The 16223-nt window shown below is 44.2% G+C and overlaps 1 protein-coding gene across 3 annotated transcripts in view; it reads right to left on the reverse strand.

Annotated features, from left to right (window-relative positions):
• Nucleotides 1-14567, reverse strand: part of SLC6A15 (solute carrier family 6 member 15) — a 41537-nt gene extending 26970 nt beyond the window's left edge. Inside the window, exon 1 of one of the 3 annotated variants that reach the window (XM_081926585.1) lies at nucleotides 14279-14567. The gene's annotated coding sequence lies outside the window, so the exon portion shown is untranslated. Of the gene's footprint in view, nucleotides 1-12630; nucleotides 12850-13520; nucleotides 13703-14278 lie in introns of those variants that run through there. The other 2 variants (XM_081926586.1, XM_081926587.1) reach the window with 2 other exon arrangements.
• Nucleotides 14568-16223: the final 1656 nt, after the last annotated feature.

The following is a 16223-nucleotide window of genomic DNA, read 5'->3' on the forward strand; positions in this document are numbered from 1 at the left end:
ATTAATATAAATGGGAAATGTACCAAATGTACCAAACCAATCGGGCATTTTCATAACACGGGAGATCATCAAAAACAAGGATGAAAACAAGATCTCATTTCAGAAACACCGATAAATGCTAGATCCTGGTACATTTAGATCAATGTGGTCTCAAGATAACTTGGATGAACCAACTAAAAGCTGGCAATAAAGCCTAATAATGGAAAAATAATAGAAAGTAGAGCTATTTACCAGCCAACTTCTATAGAGCAGCTTTGCCAAGAGAAGGGAATAAGAATTTTGGATTTGATATCCCACTTTATCACTACCCTAAGGAGTCTCAAAGCGGCTAACCATCTCCTTTCCCTTCCTCCCCCTCCCCAAGCTGAATATGCATACCTTTTCTTTTTAAAATGTCTGTTCTGAGATGGGAGGTAAAGGCATGTCATGTGCATGATGAAATATTAGAAGAGCATAGATATTTCACAATTTACTATATGGCAAGGAAACAGAAGTAGCTTATTTAAATAAATATTAATACAGGGGATCAACTATTTTTTTCTCTCACACAGGCAAGTCAAAGGCATGCTAATCCCAGTTGCCCACACTTGGAACAGAGCTGATTTGCACTCTGCTGCCAAAACAGAATTAGCATGCCTCACTATAGGAACGGTAAAATAGTTTCCTCCGGCAATTTGCCCATCTATTCAAAAGAAAAGAAAAAGAAAGTGAAAACCGAACACTACCTTCTCCAATGACTCAGGATTGTAAAAACACACATTACACAAGGAGTAATTATAACAACACAAGTGTAAAATAATCATGAAAATAAATAAATAAATAAAAGCACAGAAAGTACCATTTTAATATAAATTATTTAATGTCAATTAAATATAAATTATATAAATATAAATTATTTAATGTCAATTGGTATGCTAATAATTTAGGGGAGAAGCTGTAGATCACTGGTAAAGCACCTGCTTTGATTGCAACAGGTCCCAGGTTCAGTTCACATCATCTCCATGTAGGACCTGGGGGAAAAATTTGGAGAGCTGCTGCCAGTCAGTGTAAACAATACTAAACTAAATAGGCCAATGGTTTGACTCAGAATAAGGCAGTGTTCTGTGTTTCTATAGAAACCTGCTATTTGATGCTGGTGATATGTTTTTTAAAGTGTGTCCTCCCCGCGTCAGGGTTGTAGGGGTGGGTTTATTTGTTTTTCTTTATCGCTGCAGCATCTCCAGTTGGAGCTCTTTACTTTTTCCCTGTAAAAGGCAATGGCAATCATTCAGCTATGGAAGAAAGTAAAGGATATTGTTAGCATGGAAGCTAAACCTCCTTTCTACCCCATGACACTGGGCAGTGAGAATCAGGCCCCCTCCCACTTGAATATCCCTATCCCAAGATCTAGTTCTGATATTTTAATGCAGCGGACATCCATTAAATAAGCTACTTTACAATAAAATAAGCTACTTATTACAACATGATGGTTTGTTTATTTATTTAAGACATGTGTATCCTGCTTAATCATTTGCATTTCTAAGCAGTGTACATAAAAACGATCCACAGAAAAGGGAACAATAAAATAATAAATATTTATTATAAGACTTAAAACTACTTGTATATACCTGCTGGAGCAAGAAAGTATTGGTCATGCACCCGAAATTTAGCAGGAAGGTATATGACTAACCTCGGCCGGGAATGAATTCCACAGACTTGAGCCCATGAGACTGAATGTACAACTTTGAGAAGTTACAAGCCATGCATCTGTCTGCTTCAATAGTCTAGCCAACAGAATTTTGCAGTCTGTGATGGAGAACCCACAATCTGACACTTTCTCTGTGGGTGTGCCACATCACAGAGGCAGCTGAGCTGAGTTCTGCAGTATAGACATTCCCTACCTGCTAACAATCAGAAGAGTGGAACACTCACAGCTTGTTATTTAAGAGCATTTTGAGTAAATTTTGACAGCATCACAAAAGAATGGGCTTGCCAAATTTTTTGTTTTATTTTGTTTCAGAAAGGCTCTGAGCCATTCCAAAAATGCATTGCAGGTAGAACAACAACAACAACAACAACAACAGGTATAGCTGTTCCCATCACTGCCTCTCTCAGAGCTATGCTACTGTCTATTATGGAAAAACAAAAAAACTGTGATAGAGTGAAAAGATTCATGCTCCAGATAGGAATAGTTGGCTTTCTGTTGATCACTGCTGGTGCTGCTGTGAGCTTCACTTATGGTATGCATGGTGGTGAGTGAACATTGTCTCCTCTGTGCATACTGAATGGCTGACTAGCTGCCTGTGAAAAGACGACAGAAATATGGGGCTGGTGATTAGTAATTGGTAGAAGCTGCAACAGTCACTAGTGGTTTCAGTCTTCATGAGAAAGTGTGAGGAAAAGGGTACTATCGCCTGGAAGCTCTTTCATTAAACATGCCTCAATCTAGCTTACAATTCCTCCACCATTAGTTCTCCTGGTGTCTACATCTGGAGGTTCACCTCTTGGAGAGGACAATCTTGTCATTGCAATAACAATGGAAAGCATTGATCAATGCAACCACCCACCCACTGTAAGGAATTGCACTGTTTGCCCCCTGCATCCTGGCTAACGTTCTGTAAGGAAATAATTATGGTGTTTCTCCAGCAGTAGTGACAACTAGGGAAAGTTCCTGCCTTGCAGTATTGAATATCCCTTTCTGGATTGAGCCCTCCTATATGGCTTACCTGTGTAGTATACTTTGTCTTTGCAACTCAGCTGTAGCAGTTAAGTTTCCCAATGTGTGTTTGCTCCCAGAGCCAAGGTACCTGTTAAGTTTCTTAGATGACACATGTTATCCAACTGCCGTTCATTTCTTTTTTATCTGTCTGACAGTGTCTGCTGAGTGTTTGTTTTTGGTCAATGTGCTCTTTGGGGAAAGTGCCCCATCACCTTACGCATGAACACATAATTCTTTAGGCGTGCAAGCAGAATAATGTAGGCCCTGATATATGAGATCTTTGTTTTCTGTGGGGGGGGGGTCTTATATTGTCCTGGCCATGTACAGGAAATGGCTGCAGTGTTAGTCAGAATCTTATCTTCTGTTGTGACTGTCATCTTGGGCTCTCCAATAACTCCATAGAGAGTGAAATTTTTAGCCATCATTGGTGGTTGAAATAATGTCCTGCAGAAATACAAGAATCTACCAAGTCCTTCCCCACCACCACCAATACCAGTGTTGTTCCTCCAGCATCAAGGCTACACAGGAGATAGCCTCCTACCAACGACTGGCCCAAGGTCACCCAATGAGCTTTATGGTTGAGGGAAGGTTTGCATCTTAGTCTCCCTGGTCCTTGCCCAAGACCTTAGCCACTACACTTCACTGGCTGTCAGTATTTCCACCAATGTAGAATCGTGTTCTACCAGTGCTAGAGGATTTAGGAGAAATTATTACCTAGGCAATGAGTATTTCTTCTGGATATGTTCACACTGTTAAGGAATAATACATAGTCCACTTATGTCAGCTCCAAACTTTCAGTTTGTCTTCTGAATTATGTTTGTATGCGGATACCTCAAACAAACTTTAATGTAGCTCTGGAGTGCGACTGCTCTAGAATATTCTTTTTCTGAAGCACAGAATGTTGTAGACCTTTTCTTCATTGTATTAAAATTTCCACTTACACTACTATCTAAAATCTGCTATGGAAACCTGATATAGTCGTATCATACTGTCTCCAAGGCTACGCTCCAAAACATATTGTCCCCCAACCTGCTAGAAACAGATGAAGACTCAAGCTGCATGTGATGTGAACTTTCACTAATGAAAGATGGCAAATGATCCAGATAAAAGTCTATTTCTTATATAACCTCACTCTGACATGCTTCTACTTTGAAGCAAAATTAACCCCTTTATATTAGTGCATCAAAACTGTTATCATAAATACAATTAAACTAAACCATCAAACCCTTTCAATGTGAGTTTTCTGGAAAACTTTGGAAAGGTCCTAAATTAGTTTAAATGTGGTTTAGCATGTCTGAATATGTTATTTTGTTTTAATTTAATTGGCCTGCTTGTTTAAATTACCTGCCTCGTGTGAATGTGAATGGAATTATTTGAAAACCCTGTTTGTTTTACTCATTTGTGAATATGATTTTTATTAAGCAATGCATTTTTAAGAAATGGGAATTTTCTGAAAATATTTCTATCAAGAACCTGGACACATCATGACATTCATCTGAAACAAGTCTGAACCATCTCATTTATTGTTTCATGTGTTCTCAGACGCTTTTAAAAGTTAGTAACTGAACCAGATATTAAGAAGTATTGATGAATGTGAAATGGTTTTGAATCAAGTTTCCTACTTTACTGCCATGATAATTCAGAAGGGTTTCTTCTTTCCCCCCAATCACCTTACAAGTGTGTCAAGACCTTACAAAGATCATATGAAAATTTTAATAAAGTATAACAGATTTTGTTAGGTGGGAGGAAAGATCAAAATATATTAAATAGACCCCTTTTTTAAAAAAAATAGCCTGCTATCATCAATGGAAGGCTGATGTGCTTCTGTTGACAGTCATCTTAATAGTCTCACATGTAGCCAATTTCCTAGTAACTTTCATACACATTAATACTCAAGGTTTTTATAAATGTACAGAATCAACTATTCTATTTTTTTAAAGGAACAGTTTATGTTCTCATACTTTAAAAGAGATTAAAATGGAAAATGCAGTAGGCAAAGTCAAATCACTCTACATTAATAACCATAAATAGTTTAGCCACATGAAAGACCTCCAGGGAGCTACATAACTGCTAGTGCATTTGCCAGAAAAGAAAAGAAAAGAAAAGAAAAGAAAAGAAAAGAAAAGAAACCTGCTCCTACTAATAGTAATTTTATCCCAATACTTTTATGGCAAAAAAAAAATCAAAGTATCAAAACTTTTAATCAGAAATCGAAAACCACAGTGTGTGGGCGCACTAATTATTTGTTTAAACTGCAGCTGTTCCTTTCTGCTCCACACAGAATTTTGATGTTTCCATATATAACAGAATTGCATCACTGGAGACTTATGTGAGGGATCCTACTCAGCCAGACCGTGGCCCCAGTCTCAGATCTCTCAAAAGCAATCAGGGGTTTGGTATGGTTTGAGGAATACCAGCCATTGCATTTGCAGCTTGAACAACAATGGTCTCCATCAACCCTGTCAAGCCTTTGGGTATCATGGTTCTGTCCTCAGAGTCAGAGAGAAAGAGCCAGCCAAGTCTATGGCTGCAGTGCCACTGGCTGAAGAGCTAGCCCAAGCTCCTGACATTGAACCTCAGCCTACTGAACCAGAGCCCACTGAATCGAAGTCACCAAACATCCTTCTCTTAGCCTGAGAAACCAAATGCCTGCACTTGACAGTTGTGCAGGTAGTGGTGCAGGTAGCAGGCCTGAGAGCACAAAAGCAGCACACTTCTCCAGGTCAAACATTTGACCCTTTAAGAGTCTCCAGTGTTTCTGCAAGGACAGCAAACCTTTGGGTAATAAGCTGGGAAACAGGCTCAAGACCTCACTCTAGCTCCAGCCACTGCCAAAGCAAGTTGCTCACTCAGAGCTCTCTGTGGTGCTGAAACCACCAGGGTTATTCCATCATAGATCATGGACCCTTGTCAGAACCAGGTTAGGACACTCAGACAAGAGCATAAACCCATGAAACTGTCAAGACAGAGGGGCCACCAGGTGGCACATTGGAAGATGGCCGACAATAACATCTCTCCGACCCACACAAGGTAATTAAGAGGCTGCTATGGGAAGTATGCAGCCTTCCTGCCCCCCCCAAGGAGATGGGGGGACTGCCTTGCCAGCGGTGTCCATAATTCACCCCCGGATTCGAAAGAAGGGGGTGCGGACACTTGGCACAAGCCCTCAGGTGAAGTCAGCTCTTCCTGACGCTGTCTCCAATCAGCGCACTGGTTCGCTTTAGCTCGAAATATATAATTGGAAATATATAATTGGAAAGAAGCTAAAGCGCATACATCAAGCGAAGATTGGGAGTTAAGACTGCTGATTAATGGATCTCTGTGAGCGGAGCGACGGGTGGGACAAATAAATCAAGTGATGAATCACCATTAAAAGACTGGTATGTTTGGATGGAACAGAAAGGGGGTGGAGGAAAAAACTTTTCTTTTCTTTTTTGCCTTATGTGAGTATTAATAACCCTCCACCCACCCCAGAGAGAAGAATCGTTGCAATTTATTAATCACAAGCAGGAATTCAAGAACTGTGTGGAGTGAATTATTGATCAAAGAGAGGATTGGTAAACATCGGAGAACGGAGGAAAGTTTTATGACGCAGTTTTAAATGGCGTCTCGCCAAGACAGGCTTGCCTAAGAAGGACGGGGGGAGGAGAACCAGGGTCATCAGAATGTGAATGGTAATCAGAATGTGACCTAGACCTGGCAGAGCCCTCTGAGATATGCTTGGCAAGCCTGGGAAAATTAACGGACGGGCTGAGGGAAAGTTCTTTACGGAGGTGTGGAAATGGCGTCTGTCCTTATGTGATATGATTTTTGGAGAGTGTGAAACCCACACTGAGGATGTTTGTTTTCAACCCGCTTGTGAAGATTATCAGAGATCGCAAAGAAAGGAATGTATGATAACAACAAGAAGATGAGGAAAGTAACAAAGAGACTATCTGGACAGAACTGGATAGAACTGTCTAATTAAAGCAGCAATATAAGTGATGTTTGGACCCCTGTTCGGAGCTTGAAGTATGGGTACCCCCAACAAAAAAATTAAAATCTGGCTGTATAATTTGGAACTAATGTGATTTGGAAATAATGTGATTTGATTGGCCTGTTAATAAAAAAATATTTTTTTGAAAAAAAAGAAACTGTCAAGACAGGAAGCAAGTCAAGCTGGTTTCTTAAGAGGCTGCAGGATCTCCACTTACAAGGGTTTTCCTTGGGAATGAGACAGCAAACATACAAATTCCATGCCCATCATTCCAGTTTGGAAGAGCAGAGTTCCTTCTATCATCAGCACTCATTCACTTCATCCAGCACTTGGATGAAATTGCTGGATCTGCTGCTTCCCACGTTTCTCTCAGTGTGTGGGCACGATTCTTTAGGTCCAGGACGAACGGTTTTTTTTCTTTTGGTCTAACGCAAGGGGAAGTGAGACAACCTTGGCTAAGAATAATCCCCATTGCTCATGCTACTGATTCCTCTCCTAAGAGCACCGGTCATAGCTGCCTCACAACTGCGAAGAAACTTGGTGACTCTCTTGCATCAGCTTTCACATCAGCCTGCCCTAGTGCCTGCAGGATCCTGCTCCCAGCCCACCACCTGCTGAAATGGGGACTGAAAGAGGCCTTCAGACCCAATTGTGGCATGGGAGGGGACAGGGAGCCCTTATATCCCCAGCTGTGACCAAATCACCCCTCCCCTGCTTTAATGAGACTTGGAAAAGCCTTCTATTCATCCCAAGAGAAAGCTTTCCAGTGAGCCTATTTGTTGCAGTGTGGGGCAAACTTCCTGAAGATTACAGCTGGGAAGAGAAGGTTAACTGCTGCAGCAGCCTCCAGAAAGTTTGGCCCCATGATGCTTTGAAAAAAGTGAAAACACATTTTTCAAGCTTCATTTATGGTGGGGAGAGTGAGTGTGGTGTTATCTGCACATGCATGTGTGTGGTGTGGTGGTGTGCGCAGGCTGCACATGAAAGATTTGCTGGTTTGCAAATGTACCACAGGGCCCTAAAAAGGTTGCCAGCCCCCCTAGTGACTAATCCCATACACAGCTTCTAATCTATGTCAGTTTCAGTTCTAGGAGAAATGAAGAAAGAAATCTTTTCTTGAACGGTGAGGGAGAAAAGAAGTCTCATACCGTTTTGTTTTCTTCTTACATGCTTTGTGAACACTTCTATGAGTACATAGGTAGCTATCACATAGTTAATAATTTCAGTAAGTGTAGTAAGTCTAGTTTCAAAACTGCCTCTGGCACTGAGCTGTGTGAATGTAACAGTTCTGACAGATGCCCACAACATTTGCATGCAAAAAGGCACACATATGTTGATTTCAGCATCATGGGTTGTGGTTCTGTAATTTAGCTTTGAATGCAGCTTGAGGTTCTATGGAGACTTCTGAAGTAGTTTTTTTTTTTTTCCCTGAAGGACAATGAAGAACTTGGATACCACAGCCAACAACAGCTCCACAAAACTGCTGCCAGCACCGTTAGGAGCTATTGCCTCAGCCCAGTCTAAACTGACCCCTCCTCCTTTCAAAAGCATGGCAGCAGCACAGCAGCCAAGAAGGGTCTCCATACCCACAATCTATGCAGAGTAAAGCAAATGCAGCCAATTCTGTGAAGGCATTTTAAAAAGCACATATAAAATAATAAGGAAATTCCATCCCATCATCCACATCCATAATCGGAATTCCCCAGCAGCAAAGTGCCTTTGAGAACATGGGTCCCCTGCCCATCATCTGGGTCCCATCCAGTGCCTTTTCTCAGGGAACTCTAACTCTGTCTCCTCCAAAGGCCATGATAACTGGGGAGATGGATAGAAATTAAGCTGCTGTTCTAGTTTCCATCGCATCTTTCCTAGTTCTGAGCAAGGCCCCTTTGCTCCTTTGCCCTGTCTTGATTCTTGAACGCTAGATGTGATGGGAACTAGATGCGATGCAAACTGCCTACTTGAATAACTATCTTAGACTAGGAAGTGGACAGAAAAGAGTCTGGGATGGCAGCAGCTAAATGGCTCCCCAATTCCCTCAGGCAATCAGGCTTTTCTACCCTGGTGCTACAGGGTGCCTTGCTGAAGATTTCTTCTGTGATACAGTCGTACTTTGGAAGTTGAATGGAATCCGTTCCGGAAGTCCGTTCGACTTCCAAAAAGTTTGAAAACCAAAGCGGAAGCTCCTGCAGCCAACCAGAAACCACAGAAGCACCATCAGACATTCAGCTTCCAAAAATAGTTCGCAAACTGGAACAGTCACTTCCGGGTTTGTGGCGTTCGGGAGCCAAAACGTTCAACACACAAGGCATTTGAAAACCAAGGTATGACTGTACATTATTTATAGATGTTATCTTGGAGGTCAAGTGGAAAAGAGGGAGTCTGCATGTTTTCATCTACTATAGGGATGCTAATATATTGCACCATTTACCAATACCCCTTTCCTCCTAGTCTACAGATTATGGAGTGGTCCGATATGTACATAACTCCCCTCCCTCCACAAGTTGGTCTTGCCCCATATCCTGGAATACACTGGTAACTCGAAGTCCAATACAGAAGAACTTGGAAGAGCCAATCAGAGTGCAAGCAAGCCACTCTATGCCCGCTTTTGCTGCATGTGAGAGGTGGGAAGGCATAGGGTAGAGTCAGAGGCCAGCTTTAAATCTGAGTCAAGATATCAAGTCTGCAGCAAAGCAGCTCATGTGAGTGGTGCACACAATGCCAAATTCTAAAATTGGAGCATAAAGACACTGCTGCAAAATATATTAAATTAAGAAGCATGTTGTGCCTCTCCCCCAAGCATACTGTTGCTATACCTGCTGTTTCAGGGGAAAGAATTCAGGTATTATAAAATTGGGGCGAGAAGTACAACACCAACAAAGCAAAGAAGACCTAATCAAAATGTGGACAAAACACAGTTCCCATGACAATTAGAATCCAATCATTAGAGAATGAAACAAAAGAAAGAAGCAATCAATGAAAAAGGAGACAAGTAATGCCTAAACTTAAAAAAAACAACAACCCATAACTGACATTATTTGAGAATAAGAATAAAATTATTACCACAGCATTGCTGTATTTTTACAGGATAAAAAAACCTATTTGCCTGATTAAAAGTGCCCATTTTTAGTTCTTTTAAAAAGTTGATATTCATGCCTATACTCTAGGGAAGAGGAAGGGATTCCCAGGCTCAGAGGTCAAATGCCCTCCAAACTCTTCCCAAGCCATGCCCCTTAAAGGCACTGGTCAACACTCAACAGCTTTGGCCTGGGTGGAATGCATCCTTGAACTAGGATAATGCTTCTTGCTTGGATGGGTGGTGGTGGTGTGTGTAGAAATGTATGACTTCTGCATGGCTGGAATGTAGCTTACAACACATAGTTAAGAGTTATATCTGTTGCTCCACCCACTTTTTGCTTCTGGTCCTGCCCACATTTAACCGATGTCACCACCCATTTTCTGCATCTGGAGCCTCCCACTGTCGTGGTTTGCCTCACCCATGCCCTGAAGGTTGCCCAATAGGTAACACAGCCATCAGGTTGAAAATGGTTCCCTGCACCTGTTCCAGAAAGCCTGCTGAGAAAGGTGCCTGGAAGCGCATGATAGTAATTTGAGATACTCCATCATATCAATTTGATGATGGAGTTAGAAAAGAATCAGTTTAGGTGACTTGGCTTCTGCCAGAGAGGCAGTGGTTCAGTGATCCAATAGGATGGAGAACACTCCTATCACAAGGGTCAAGTCTCCCCTAGATCCTGTTAGCTTCTGTTCTTCTCTTCCTTTTTGCAGGGGGAGAGGGAATTATTGAGCCACTGTATTTTAATAAAACTAACATTTGCAAAAGCATTGTAGAAGGGTCCAACTCAAATCACTACTTATACCAGGCCATATTCATCTTTCTTGGTATGTTTCTAACTTTTAAAAGTTTGGGGGAAAAGAAATCTGAAATGAACAGTTTAGATTCTGTATAAGAAAAGAAGACAGATACCGTATTTTTTGCTCTATAAGACTCACTTTTCCCCTCCTAAAAAGTAAGTGGAAATGTGTGTGTCTTATGGAGCGAATGCAGGCTGCGCAGCTATGCCAGAAGCCAGAACAGCAAGATGGATTGCTGCTCTCACTGCGCAGCGATCCCTCTTGCTGTTCTGGCTTCTGAGATCCAGAATATTTTTTTTCTTGTTTTCCTCCTCCAAAAACTAGGTGCATCTTGTGGTCTGGTGCGCTTTATAGAACGAAAAATATGGTAACTTTGGGGTGGAGAGGAGATGTGATGTTGCATCAGTTGCTCACTAGTTCATGCATACAGTAGCTTGCAGTTTTGTCTCCTAGGTTAAAATCAGTTGAAATTGCTTCCTGAATTTGCAACTGTTCAGGCTCAAAGGAATGTGGGTGTGTATTTAAAAAAAAAAACCAACACAACGCTTCCCGGTATTCCAGATAATAATAGTGCCTAACAACTATTATCTGAATTACCTGTAATTACAAGGGAAGAGCAAAGTGACAGATTTTGGCAGGATCACGCTTAACAATTAGTAACCATATATTCTTGCTGATACCAAGAATATTGATGCTATAATTCTAGTGAACAGATCTGCAAAAGCAAGTATATAAGCTGATGAAAGCAAACTGCTGATGCAATTTCATGCTATGTTTGCAGAATAATCTGCTTTTTCATAGGAAGTAAAATCTTTCTCTTTCAATTTCCTTCCATTACACAGTAAGGGAAATCCCCAACAAACCTTAGTGCATTGTCACAGCATAGCATAAGATCTGATGAAATATCTTAGACTTATGTCATCAATTTTCTACTTTAAACACATCACAAGAGAGGCAAAATTTAACTGTCGTGTCTTCAGATGGACATAGCAAGTACCTTCTTATTTTCAAGTCAATTTTCTTCAACATATACATTTTATAACCCCATCTAAATATACCCACTATGATAAGTATTTGTCAATGCTAAATACTATCTAAAATGGCTCATTTGTCCCTCACTGACTGCCACTGAATGCAATAACTTAAAAACAAGACATTAATGTTGCCCAGGAAAATCAAAACTCTTTAATAAACTGAACCATTTTACAACTTATCAGTGAGAGGTGGGTCTGTTTATAACAGCTTCAATTGTAGCCTCCCTTCTGTGAATGGTACACAGTTCACCACCACAGGATATGGCTTTCTTATTGCCCACATCCCCCCTGGAGCAACCTGTGTTCCCTGAAAATCTGCTCCTGCAGACTGGGGAGCCCTTCGGAATGGTGTATGATATCGTGCAGCTGCTGAGCAGAAATTGCCCCCTTCCTTGTGTGAATGGAGAAACAACTAACAACACAGTCCTGCACACCTCTACTCAACAGTAAGCCCAGCTGACCTTATTGAGACTTACAGGTAAATGTATTCACTAGGAAGTAAGGTTCATTGAGCACAATGGAACTTCTAACATTCACAGGACTGCACAGTAAGGATTCAAGTCAAGTCTTTCTCATCTTATTGGTGGCAAATATGTATGCACAGAGAGAGAGAGAAAGAGAAAGCGAGAAATAATATATATTGTGTGATTATATATTAAATTGATTTATATAATTGCATTCTAAGATAAGATAATGCATATGTGTTTGGATTTGTATTGTAAATTTCCTTCAGTAATAAATATATAAAAATTATATATATAAAATTCCTAGACAGGCACAGCTCGTAGCAAATACATACTGGGTCGTTCTGAAGGCTTACAAGTCATGCCAAACAATAGCAACACAAGCCTGTTTTGGAATACCCCTATGTAGACAACAGGCATCACTGTAAAGAAACGGGGTCTATAGCAACATGGTAATTGCAGAAAGAAAGAAAAAAATATCCCCTTTATTTGGGAACTATAAAAGGGGTGAGGTTCACAATACCGCCAAAAAGGAAAAAGCAAGCTCTGTAGACAGCGAGCAGGGCTCCTCATTAACATACCCACCCAAACATGGTGACGTCACCCCGTGCCAGGCTTGCGCCCGCCCACTATTACTCCAAGCAGGCTGGGATTAGGGATGCACTAGGAAAGCAGAGCGTGTCCTTGTAGCGAATTGTCACCGGTTACATGTCATGGAGAGCAGAGCATCAGCCACTGGAGCTCTTCCCCTTCAGACACCTCGGAAAGGGTTGGTCTTTATTCCTCTTCCTCTTCCCGATTCCAGAAAAAGACAAAGCAAACCCCGTCCCTTTGTGCCTAGTTATCCTCTCTCTCCCACTTTCCACCTGCTATTAAATGAAAGCTCTGGGAAGCGATGCAGGCGTCCTTGGAGAGGCGTGCCTCATCCTCTCGGATCGACAAGGATCGCCTGCCCAATTCACACCCGTTTCCTCGTCATAAGCCCCGGAGACACCCAAATAGCTCTGCGTGCGAGTCCGTTCCTCCGAGCGAGCGAAGCGCGGGGGTGCACCTCTCCTTAACCATCACAGATCCACAGGCGGTGTGGATTGGGGGTGGGGTGGGGCGCAAGTTCATCAGGCATTAAGTTCAGCCCGATTGGGGGGGGGGGCCTGAAATGGCCCGCTTTCCCACCCGATGGCAATGAAAGGAAGTAAAATGCCCGCCACGCGTCATTGCGTAAAATGCCGGATTCCTTCTACGGGCGAACCAAACACACACCTTCCCCTCCTCCCACAAAAGGAAAATAAAGGAGCACGAGGATTTTCGGGCCACGCTTGGCAAGACTGCCAAGAGGGTGAGAGGATATGGAGATGCTACTTTCTTACAGCAGGATCGCCAGATAGGAACGAAATCGATTTGCATCGGGCAGATGGATATATTGAGGGCGGGGGGGGGGGCACAACACAGCAGCGCTACCTCAAAATCCTACTAACCTACATGGCTCTTCTTTTCCTCTTTCCCTCTGGCCAGCCTCCAGCCAGCCCGCTGCCTCGCCACGCCTCGCCCAAGAAGGATGCTCAGTTCATGCCTGGTACCCGGAGCCCAGGATGCGCTGCTCATCTTTCTGTCTGCTGGTGATGGTCCCAGGGTCCAGCTACGTAGCCTGCGCGTCTACTTCCCCATAGCGTCCATCATTGCGCCTTTCTATGCCACTAGGGATCGAGACAAGGGGGGGGGGGCAATCTCATGCCTAGACTCCCTTGTACGAGACGGTGCTGGAAGAAGCGAGGGCGACAGGCAGTGCCCACCATGGATCCAGACTATTGCCTGGTCAGGGATTCATCCCGCCATCCCTGTTGCCTTACTTAGCCCGGCCTTGCAGACAGACACACGGGGGCTTCTTCTGCATATGATGGCGCGTGGCACCGGCCACTACCCACTGCCATCGACCGAGTCAAACCACGAATCTCTCCAGCTCAATATACACCATGCCCATTCTTCAGAATCCAACGAGATTTCCTTGGGGGGGGGTGAAGATTATTATTCCCCACTCGCTCGATCCAGAGTCCACGGATGGCAAAGATCCCTCCTCCTTCCCATCAAAGAAACCTGTCTGTGGCGCTATGCGCGCGCGGCTCAGCCTTGTCCTCGGCGACCACGAGGCTCTCCAGCCCAGCCATTTCTGCCCCCCCCTTTGCCCCTCTCACCCAGGGCCGGGGGCTCCCCTAGCTGCACCCCCGCCTCGCCTTACCTCCTTCCGCGCCCGGGGTGCCCCGCCTGCTCCGGCGACTCGACAAGCGGCAGCCCCTGCAATGTGGCGGAGGTCGGCGAGTGGATTCAGCGACTGGCTGAGCCGGCAGGCGGTCGGACGCGCGCGCGCGCGCTTGTGTGTATAGAGCTATTTAAATATATATTTCTGCGCGAGGGAGAACGGACATGTGCGCGGCTCTTCCTATGCAGGGGCGTTTAAAGACTCGGAGGGGGGAGGGGGCGGGCGCGGGAAAGGCAGGGCGAGAAGAGCCGCCCCTCCCTTGGCGCAGCGCAGTCTGCAGCAGCAGCAGCAGCAGCAGCACGCCAGAGCGCGGCGGGCATCTCCTCCCCCTCCCGCTCTTCCCTCAGCCTGTGCGGAGCGCGCGCCTTCTCTCCCGCCGGAGGGAGGCTCTCCGCCGCCGCTCGGAGGTGCCCCCCACCCCCCGGTAGCGCGCAACCCAGCCCGGAGGCTTTTGTTCGAGAACAAAGCGCCGCGACTTCCCGGCCGCCGGTTCCCTCAGCCGCACCCCACCCTCGTAGGTAGTTCTTCCAGCGGGACGTTGCGGCACATTCCGCCTCTCCAAGCGGGCCATGTGCTCGTGGAGGAGATGCGGCGGCCGCGGCTCCCTCGCAGTGCGCATGCGCGCCCAGGCCGGCTCTCGGGCTTTGGACGAGAGAGAGACTGGAGAGACGTGTGTGTGTGAAGGCAGCCCTGTGCGCAAAGGGGATAGGAACCGAGGAAGATAAACGGAAGGTTGACATTCAGGGTTTCCTCGGAAGGGCCTTTTACGCATATCGGCCCATTGCTGGCGCTTCTTCGTTTCCCGATTCTCCCAAGTGGAGTGTGTGTACCGGAATGTGTTTCATCCCTTAATATTCAGGAACAATAGATCTGATAATGGCAGGTCATCGTTGGTCAGTTCTCGAATGCCTGTTTCTTGATGGGGGAGAAATGAACACAACAAACCAGAGCGGGGATTAAGGGGCGCTGTGGAATTAGTAGCAAGAAAGTGTAGCAAATTTGTAGGGAGTCACTGAAAAGTGCTGCATATGCATGAATGAATTTGCTCTTGTGCAGCTATCACCTTTGAGAACTTTCCTTGAGCTAGGTCAGGACCAGCTCTTCCACTGGGGAGACTGAGGCAGCTGATGACTGAGGCAGTGGTGGTGAGCTGTTGGAGAACACACTGTGTGTGCTGCTCAGCCTGCTCTGTAGCCTCCGGTCTGAACTGCTGCTCAAGGGTGGTGGAAGGTGTTGGTGTGTATGAGTCAACTACTAGTTCTGTTGGCTTTAGGACATGGTGAGGTTGCCATCTTGTCCTTCATTCCAAGTAGTATATACAGTGGTACCTCGGGTTACATACACTTCAGGTTACAGACTCCGCTAACCCAGAAATAGTACCTTGGGTCAAGAAATTTGATTCAGGATGATAACAGAAATTGTGCTCCAGCGGCACAGCAGCAGCTGGAGGCCCCATTAGCTAAAGTGGTGCTTCAGATTAAGAACAGTTTCAGGTTAAGAATGGACCTCCGGAACAAATTAAGTACTTAACCCGAGGTACCACTGTAATCCACACTTCCATGCAAATATGTCAGGGAAGTATACAGCATATAGGAATGATATCAATAAGACATTGGTCTGGAGAGGCTGATTTGTGGAGGATCCATCCCTACCTAGAGGCTAGTGGCCTCCCATCCCCTTCTGGCAGAACCAGTCTTATCACTTAGCAAGGCAAAAACTGAGAAACCAGGCAACACTAGACTGCAAATCCCTATTGTGTTCTGAAGCCATTTAACATGCAGAAGAATAGATCCTATTTAGAATATGTATAAAGAGATAATTAGTATGGGATTCGACTGAGAGCACCAGCAGGAAGGCAGTTCAATTAGTGTGAACATCTGTTGATTTTCTGGCACCTTATCTACCAAATGCAACCCTCTATGTG

This window comes from Podarcis melisellensis, assembly GCF_964234715.1.
Source record: "Podarcis melisellensis genome assembly, chromosome: 10".
NCBI classification, from domain to species: Eukaryota; Metazoa; Chordata; class Lepidosauria; order Squamata; family Lacertidae; genus Podarcis; species Podarcis melisellensis.